This window comes from Amphimedon queenslandica, unplaced genomic scaffold, assembly GCF_000090795.2.
Source record: "Amphimedon queenslandica unplaced genomic scaffold, v1.1 AMPQUscaffold_13461, whole genome shotgun sequence".
Taxonomy (NCBI): Eukaryota; Metazoa; Porifera; class Demospongiae; order Haplosclerida; family Niphatidae; genus Amphimedon; species Amphimedon queenslandica.
In genome coordinates this window covers 2,269-10,954 of record NW_003546303.1, presented here as the reverse complement: position 1 = coordinate 10,954, position 8,686 = coordinate 2,269, and the positions used below count along the sequence as shown (strand labels likewise).

Sequence of the window (8,686 nt, the reverse complement as noted above, 5' to 3'; positions counted from 1 at the left end):
CCATAACACCAAGTACATGTATGCAGGAGGTACAAGTAAGCTACTGCTTATCATAGTAAACATAACTGTAAAGACTTATCTCAATAATATCCAATATCAGAAATATAACAGAATACACTGAACTCTAGTGGTCTCTCTTAGGTACAGGTATCCAAACTTGTCAAAACTGAGCTGCTGTAAAAATTTCTTTGCTATGACTCCTCTGTAAAATTATATTTCGCTTTGTAATAAAAGAAACTATTAGCTGAACTGGTAATCACTTAGTCTGCACACTGCTGGAACAGGTATACAGAGAAAGATAAGAATAGAGCGGGAATATATTTACCCAGTGTAGTCACTATGGCATCTCTGAGCATGCGCAATAAGTTTTAAAATGGCGACTAATCTCAAGGGGCGGTGATATCACTCCGAAATAACTAGTTTAAAATTATACAAGATGAATTAAAATATGGAAAGTACCTTTGTTATCCTTGACTCATGCTCCAAGGAATGATGTGAAAGTCACCTTGAGCTGTTCTTTAGTTTAAAAGATTATCTGGTGCATAGAAGAAGATGAAAGAAGAAAAAAAAGTCTGAAGAACTTTGCAGAAATTTGAATTTGGGCCTATTCTCCAGAATTCCTCCCACTACATTATAGTCCACTTTAAAGGTACCAGGAGAATCACTCAGTGAAGGAGAGCTCATCTAAGCCATTTATAAGGCTGTACAAGGTAAGATAGAAGAGTTATAAGCATTTGAAAATTATAAATTTGGTCGCCATCTTGAAAAATCAACCTCAACCCTACATATAGGCTACTGCCATATAATAGATACGGTATGGTTGCAATCGCTATTATTTTGAATGTCTTACAGTTGCAGTACAGTGATCCATAAGTCTGACGGTGATTAAAAGGTACAAAATTCTTCTTAAATTCTACATTTTTGCTTAAAGTGCTAAAAATAATTTTCTTTCAAATGATAAATGAATGAAAGTATTTAGCCTGCATGAGCACTGACTGTACTGCATGAAACTATATAATTATTATCTTCAGTACACGGTGCATAATAATGACAAGTCAAACTGCATCATTCACTTGCCACTAATAATTTATACAGCTAACTAATAAAATAGGAAAGAAACAGAGATATATTCATAAAAAAAGAAGAGCTATATTAACAAGAAAAAGCAACAATCACCTGCTTCTAGTACTTCAATATCAGTATCAGTAGATGAGACAGGTATTACAACACACTTTACTTCTTAAATTATTACAGTTAATAATGTCGAACGACTCAGTAGTGTAAAATTACCAATCCCTTGGCATGAAGTTGAATATTCTTCTACTTCTCTTCTTCTTAAACGTATAATCACTGAAAATTCAAAGCCACAAATCAAATAGACAGTCATCATAGAACACGATTTATCCTTCTCCCTTAGCATTTATGGACAACCTTTTCAAAGGAATTATGCAACAATTAAAAGAGAGATTGATCTGCTATCGGTTCTCAGAGGTTTAGGAGCATGTCACTATGCATTGGGAATAATGATCCACAGCTCATTGAAATTGCTAGAGAAAATAATGGAAAATTATGTGATAGAGCAGGTAAAATAATGTTTGTAAATTATATGTAACATTATGCTTTCAAACAGGTCAAATCAATGCACACATAGATGACATATTACATACCATAAGAAGCATAAATTGTGACTTGTTAATTGATTCAAGGAAATCAAACAGATGCGATGCAAATTAGAAAAAGTCTGACTGGTCTCCTTGATAAAAGAACAAATAAACAAAACAATCCAGTCCAGGCCCTTCCTCATCATCCACCCCCACATCATCTTCAGCTCCCAATCATCTGCCCCCACATCATCTTCAGTTTTCCAATTATCTTCCACCCCCACATCATCTTTAGCTTCTGAATCATTGTCCACCCCACATTTTTATTGATTAACTAGTCGGTTCTTTTTAGGAGATGGACGGCTAAATATCAGGACTGGAGCGGATTTAACAAGAGTACAAGACTCACAACAAAAACTTCTCTTTAATAAAATGGCAGACTCAACTGAGTACTGCGCATGCTCACAAAAATGAATAATTAATGAAATGAATAATGAAATAATCATACAATAATAATAATACTATTCAACAATATTCAGCTTCTGTAACTATCTTCTCCCTCTTTTGCTTTATCTCCTCCCTCTTCTGCTTTTTCATCATCAACATTTCCATTATCAACAAATATGCACAATTCCTACATTGCATTAGATGATGAAATGCACTCTACATTACTCACCATTATTGAAAATAAAAAAAAGATGGTAGTATAAAGACATTTGGCCAGACCTTTTGGCAGGAACAATTGAAAAACCAAACTTCAATTGCTAATGGTAGACGATAGCATCCACTTCTCGTTAAATGGTGTTTATATATGCATCATCTACAAGTTCAAATGACCTTCGCAATTTGGGTTTCACTGTACTCCCATCTGGCAGAATCCTGAGAGACTACACTCATTATAAGATAACAAACCAGGATTTCAAAATGATGTCCACATACAACTAGAGAGTTAATCCAATATTGTACTCTACAAAATTATGAAAGGTACATATGCATAATGGCTGATGAATTGAAAATAACGGAGGCTTTAGTTTTAACAAAAAAGGGGTGATTTGATTGGTTTCACTCACCTGGGTAATGTGAACAATATTCTTAAACAGCTTCACACAAAAGAAATTGAGATCGCTACTTCAATGTTAACTGTTATGTTTCGTGGTCTCTCAATTTTCCATATGCCAGTTTTCCCTCAAGCCATTTGACAGGATAAAAACTTGAATCGATTGTAATGGAGGCAACTTTTTGACTTGAGAGGATGGGTCTAAAAGTAATATTACACACATTAAATGGGTGCTCCAACAACAGAAAATATTTTCACCTCATGTCCGTTGACACATCAAATCCCCATAAAACAAAAAATCCATTTACATCAGGAACAGGTAAGTATATTTTACATCTGAGCCGCCACACATTTTGAAAACTACAAGTATTTGCCTTTACACCCAAGACGAAAGTTAGAGGTATAATCAAACTTGACTATTTTGAATAATCTTTTAATGTAGTTCCATGGTCAATCAATCTCTTGGGATCATATAAAAAAGCTGTACATAAAAACGAACCAAAATGCACATTAACAACAATGTCAAAGCTTCATTTTGAACATATAAGTTTGACTAATTTCTCAAAAATGAGAGTTCACCTGGTTGCCCAGGTAAGCATAATAGTTATAACATGTACATGTATGTACATTCATAACAGGTTGTAAGTGAAAGAGTGTCAAAAGGATTGAAAGCTCACCTTGGAAGAGAAGCAGCACAAACTGCTCACTTTGTTGAGATGTTTGATAAGTTTTTTGATGCCCTTAATGTGAGCAACTATTCAAGTGGTATTCTATCCAAAAAGCCATTTAAGTATCCCTACAGAAGAAAAAATGACTTTTGATTAAAAGTAAGTACAATACAATAATAATTATTATACATTTCTTGTTGTTGAAAGATAATTTTCTAAACTGGTTGGATGAATGGAAAGAACAAGTTTAAAGCAGAGAAGATCTTGATGCATATAAAAAAGAGAGAAGACAACTTAGACATTACAGGGAATATGTATTGTAGGTATGGAAAATTAATAGTATTAAATAGAATTTTTATTTGTCATTCATCATGTAGTACACTCTTTCATTGAATTAGTCACTTCATTTCTCAGCAAAAGAATCCAGCAGGATCCACTGGAAAAATACTTCGGAAAGCAAAGGCAGCGTGGGAGAGTAAATGAAAATCCGACAGTATTTGAAGTCCTAAAAAATGAGCCGGATAATGAGTTCTACAGATGTAGACATTGTAAAAAGAAATGCAAGAGGATCAAATAAAAGAAAACTTGAAATTGAGCCTGAAGATAACTCACCTCTCAATAGAAGATCAGTGAAAAGACAAGTCAATTTTAAAATTAATAGCAAAGCTCCTGACACCTGTACATGTAGGTAATGGACTTGAGCATCAAACACTGATATAGCTTCCAAACCTAATAAAACAATCAGAACCAGCAGGTTAATAAATACAATACAAACCACAATTACAATAATTGTTCTTTCATTATACAGCTGCTCTATACATGACAATAGCTAATTTCTTAACAGATGAAGTTTTTGAAGTAAATTCATTAATAGCAAATGAGGCAAAAGATGCAGCAACAAAATTGCTAGAATGGGAAATTCAAACCCAATTTTCTTTGATATTTACGCCAACAAACTCTATTCTGCTGTGAGCAATATCGCTATTACTACATCAAAGGCAAAATTTCCCCACACAAAACTGCTCCATTCTCTACTCCCTTTTACCAGTCCTTCAAATTATGAAATATTCTGGCAATGCTTTACTGAAGGAGCAATTACCAAAAACTCCATCATTTTAAACAACACCAAATATTACACAATACTTTGAAGAGTTTGCAGATCTCAACACCTGCCTCAACAAATATCGAGGAAGATATAACTGCAGATGAAATAGCAGCAATTCAATATATTGGAGGCTATATGGTGAGAAAAATAATCACAAAAATACTGAAAAAGAGCTTACCTACTACAATGGAAATAATATGCCTTCTGTAACAGCTACTACAAGATTCAGAGACCAATGTAGAACTAGAAGAGGATGAATTTGATGACTCAATTAGCATTGATAATTGGAGTAGAATGATTAATAGAGGACTGCTACATGGTACCAAGGACTATACACTTGCACTTACCAGCTTAGAGAAAGTTGTGAAGAAAAACATTAGCCATGAACAAGCACGATTGCCTATTGACAAAATGGAGGAAAGTATAAAGGAAAAGTGCAATATTGAATGGGAAATTGTTTTTTTTTTAAAACTTCAAATGAGGCTAAGGAAAGCCTACTGACCTATGTAATTCAGGAATACGTTAAGCTGAGAGGCTTTGCACATGCTGCTAGGTGGATGGAGAAGTTTAAATACGAGAGAAAGAAAGGAAACGGAAAAGCTTAAGGATTAAACTGTCCAGTCAATGATAACTTACTTGTAATTCAGCATCTTCTAATTACCACTTCTTTCCTTCTGTCTCTAGTGTCTCCATCATTCATGCTCTTCTTTCCCCTCGTCCTTCATATCTGACAATTACTTGTACTGTTGTACAATACACGTGGAACCACATGATAATTATTTTTTCTTTCGAAGTTATGCATGCGTAAAATTAGAGTTTATGCGGCGATAACTTCAAATTTGTTCTGCCTATGCAGTTTCTAATTCCTTTATACTCTAATGTCTATGATAACTTTCGCGGGCGGCAACTTTGTGTGTAGTATCAATGGGCTAATGCCGAAAGCAAACAAATGTGCTTCATATTGCACCAAATCCCTTTTAGGAGATGCTTAGCAGCAACTGCTCTTTCCTACACCGGCTTCTGTAGCTTGAAAAAGCTCCATGACAACAAAAAAGTTTTAGTTTTTCTTCATTCATTCTCTTTGAACCTTACCGTGCAAAATAGCAGCCAATTATTACCTGTAGGTGGATACCATGAAAAGGTAATGATCTTGATAGGCCACTGTTAATTTCAGATGAAGATGGTATCTGTTCAAATGGGATGTGGCTATATGTTTCAATGCATATTATGTTGTTTCTCAGCAAGTTTCTGTTAACAACCTAGGGCCATTGGGCACTCTCACTAGCTTGTAATATTACATCATGTAGCATTTTTTTATCTTAAAAAATGTTGCTAGTAGTGTTGCTAACGTCAGAACTGGAGTTCTCAGCCATTGAAAGAAAACTAGTGGTAAAGGAAAGGAGATACATGCCAATGAAAAATGAAATTCAAAACAAATAACAAATGGTAATAGGAACTTTTAGTTAACCATAGGTCAAGGCATCTTTCATAATTTTAGTGGTTGTGTCAATGATATATCTATGCAGTCATAATCCTACCCCAATTTATGCTTAAAATTATCTTGTAACATTAAATGTAATTAAAGAGGTCTGTAAAAACATAACAGTTCTCTGCCACACATATCCTGCACTAGGATCACACTCACTTCGTAAACTTACATTTTGAATAACTTTCTTAAGAGTCCATCTTGTGTCACAAATCTTCCGCAAGAATATCTATTTCGAGTATAGCTCTGAGTGCAATTATGTACCTTCAATGTGACTTCATGGATACATGAGACACACAATCACAATTGGTAGTTGTAACTTTAACAGTACCATCATGAGTGACAGCTTCATAATTATCGTGACCATTTTTCTGACTTGTGTTTATCACTTTGTCTTTCAAGTCGATTTGTTTCTTCATGACTTTAAAAGCATATGCTGTTAAATATTCAAAATATTTCACCAAGAACTTTTCATTAGTAGAATGGTAAATCTGAGGTACCTTTTGAGCCACAAGGGCAGCCTTGTTGTCACGCTCTGATCTAAGAACCTGAATGATCAAAAAGAAGCTTTAGATAAAGGCTTTAAAAGACAAATATGTAGACACAACTGACTTCAACTTAGCATTCAAACTTTCCACTTAATTATAGGTTGTATTTAGGAAGTTTCCCGAGTTGTACTTCATTCCCATAGTCCTTTGTTCCTTATTTGGATGCAAGTTTTTGTTAAAATATTCCAAAACAGTAGCAGAAACACTTTCACACAGACAAAATGTATTTCTTGATATTTCTTTGCCGAAGTAGAGTAAGCCAATTGCTTAAGTAATTCTAACCACATCTTCAGATGTAATTACTATCTTTTTAGTTGTTATTTTGTGATATAAGCTTCAAAAAGTGTGAAATAGACTAATCTGCAATGCTGCTAATGGAAAACAAAGAAGCTAGTACATCTCTTTGGCTTACATCTTTATCACCCATTAGCACACAAATTGATTCCCACTTTGGGTTTTGCTTTCAAAAAAATTCTATCACAAGAGACATCGACTTCTCAGTTTCTTTTAGCATTAAGAAAACTATAACTGTTTCACTTAACCCATTCCCATCTTCTACGAGTAAAACATAGACAGTAAACCGTATTTCCAGTGGTTTTTTGGTTGCATCAATACGAACGCATTCCGGGTATGCTGCAAAGAGCTCTTTCATCTCTTGATCCTGAAAATAAATTCCTTTCAAAACATTGGAAACACTTGTAACTACTGCAACACATGCACATATAAATACATGGTAATAATAAATAAGAAATACAATATTATAGGCATTAAACATACCATATGTATCAGATAGTTTGTTAACAGAAATATCTACATCATTTTAAGTACTTTTGTTTTGTAAAGAACTTCGCAAATTTTTTGTTAAATCCCAGCTTCTCCTGTTCCTTGAGAGATTTTGTCTCGCGGAATGTTTTTGTTAACTTTTATGTTTAAAAAAATTCTGCTCTTTTTCTTTCAGAATTGTTTAATTAGCATTGGCGAGAAAGTTGTTGAAAGAATTTCTATAATTAGTTTAATCAATTGATAATTAAACATTCTATTTACCCTATTAACAGCATGGGTATGGATTTTTATAACTTTTTGCAAAGTTAACTGCTGCCCTCTTCTAAAGTACAAAAACATCATTGCAGGGCAATCTTTACAAAATGTTCTAAATGTTAAAAACAACTACATATATATGATACTGTATAGTGATTGACTTTCGATGAAGCACGTTTTCCTTTTCCTTGAGATTTAAACTTTCTGCAACCATGTGCCAGCAAAAATCACTTCATAATACTTCAAACTAGAATTGAGAGGTCTGTCAGTTCTTCTTTGAGCAGCCTCTTTGGTTCTTGAGTCACGTATCTAAAATTATACTGATGTGGACTTCTCGTAATGTTGAATCTCCTGTTGGACTTTAAACGTTTTAAATGTCCCTCAAATTGAATAAGAAACATTATCTTTATCTTGATTAGAACCTGATGGTATAGTACCTGAGAAGTCACCTGTGCCTTTGTCAGCCATGAGGTCAGCCATTTTAATATACTATATAGGCGTGGTCATTAACCGGCTTTCTATATATAATCCTTCAACAACCGCAAACCAGTTGTTTAAGCTCTTTGCAGAGGAAAGAGGTAAACACTTCGTTGATAAAATGTAGATCGGGGCAAACAAGATCGTTTGATGCCACGAAAGCAATCTTAACAAAAGGCCGTCAAATTTACCTTTTCATGGTCAATAACGCATTAATGCATCTGGGGGTGGGTCTTTGAAAGTGTCAGTAATGCATTAAAGTGTAACAGACATAATTTTTTGGGATATTATTTTTATTGACCTAACATGATTATATGATCATAAAAATGCTGTATGGAAAGTTTTATTGTCTGGAAAAAATTATTCACAGAGATATGAGCCTTCAAAGTTGCTCATTTTGCTTCCTGCCATTTTACATCCTGTCAGGAGGTGTGGCTAAACGTGACGTCATATAAGGCTTATGGTTGACTTTTACCATTGACTGCAATGTAACTTTAGTAGATAATATCTCTGTTAGATTTCATTTTATACCTAGTAACTTTAATCCTATGGTAAAAGTGATAGATTGTCCTTATAATTCATTATTGTCAGAGGACATCTGAGTCATTATGGCTGGTATAGCTTGCAGCTCGTAGCCTACTTTTGACAATCCATAATGAAGCTGTTCTTGTGTATTTTGCATATTTAATAGTTCATTCTTGTGTTC

General features: G+C 34.1%; 2 long non-coding RNA genes across 4 annotated transcripts; both read right to left on the bottom strand.

The window, feature by feature from the left end:
* Positions 1 to 2,143: 2,143 nt before the first annotated feature.
* Positions 2,144 to 4,049, bottom strand: LOC109581101 (uncharacterized). 2 transcript variants are annotated; one of them, XR_002184511.1, is made up of 6 exons: positions 3,939 to 4,049; positions 3,516 to 3,831; positions 3,336 to 3,454; positions 2,672 to 2,859; positions 2,278 to 2,568; positions 2,144 to 2,235 (listed from the first exon to the last, which is right to left on the bottom strand). It is a non-coding gene; the product is annotated as an uncharacterized LOC109581101 (long non-coding RNA). The 2 variants fall into 2 exon arrangements; XR_002184510.1 differs by having other exon boundaries at positions 2,144 to 2,568.
* Positions 4,050 to 4,297: 248 nt separating this feature from the next.
* LOC109581105 (uncharacterized) lies at positions 4,298 to 5,390 on the bottom strand. 2 transcript variants are annotated; one of them, XR_002184515.1, is made up of 5 exons: positions 5,068 to 5,390; positions 4,934 to 4,977; positions 4,779 to 4,831; positions 4,610 to 4,674; positions 4,298 to 4,562 (listed from the first exon to the last, which is right to left on the bottom strand). It is a non-coding gene; the product is annotated as an uncharacterized LOC109581105 (long non-coding RNA). The 2 variants fall into 2 exon arrangements; XR_002184514.1 differs by lacking the exon at positions 5,068 to 5,390 and having other exon boundaries at positions 4,934 to 5,015.
* Between the last annotated feature and the right edge of the window lie 3,296 nt (positions 5,391 to 8,686).